This window comes from Elephas maximus, chromosome 13, assembly GCF_024166365.1.
Source record: "Elephas maximus indicus isolate mEleMax1 chromosome 13, mEleMax1 primary haplotype, whole genome shotgun sequence".
Classification (NCBI taxonomy): Eukaryota; Metazoa; Chordata; class Mammalia; order Proboscidea; family Elephantidae; genus Elephas; species Elephas maximus.
This window is the reverse complement of record NC_064831.1, coordinates 18,300,040-18,300,754: the sequence shown is the minus strand read 5'-3', so window position 1 is coordinate 18,300,754 and position 715 is coordinate 18,300,040.

Here is a 715-nt window from a genome sequence, read left to right as displayed (position 1 = left end):
TTGTCAGTTTGGCCAGTGGTTTATCAATTTTGTTGATTTTTTCAAAAAACCTGCTTTTGGTCTTCTTAATTCTTTCAATTGTTTTTCTGTTTCATGCATTTCAGCTGTAATTTTTATTATTTGTTTTCTTCTGGTGCCTCCTGTTTATTGCTCTCTTACTATTTGTTCTTTTTTTACTATTTGTTCAAGTTGTAGGGATAATTCTTTGATTTTGGCCCTTTCTTCCTTTCGTATGTGTGCATTTATTGATATAAGTTGGCATCTGAGCACTGCTTTTGCTGCGTCCTAAAGGTTCTGATAGGAAGTGTTTTCATTCTTATTGGATTCTATGAATTTCTTTATTTCATCCTAATATCTTCTATAATCCAGTCTTTTTTGTGTGCAGGGTTTTGTTCAGTTTCCAAGTGTTTGATTTCTTTTTCTGGCCTTGTGGTCAGAGAAGATGCTTTGTAATATTTCAATGTTTTGGATTCTGCTAAGGCTTGCTTTATGACCTAATATGTGGTCTATTCTAGAGAACGTTCCATGTGCACTAGAAAAAAAGTATACTTGGTTACTGTTGGGTGGAGTGTTCTGTATATGTCTACGAGGTCAAGTTGGTTGATCATGGCATTTAGATCTTCCGTGTCTTTATTGAGCTTCTTTCTGGATGTCCTGTCTTTCACCGAAAGTGGTGTGTTGAAGTCTCCTACTATTATTGTGGAGCTGTCTATCT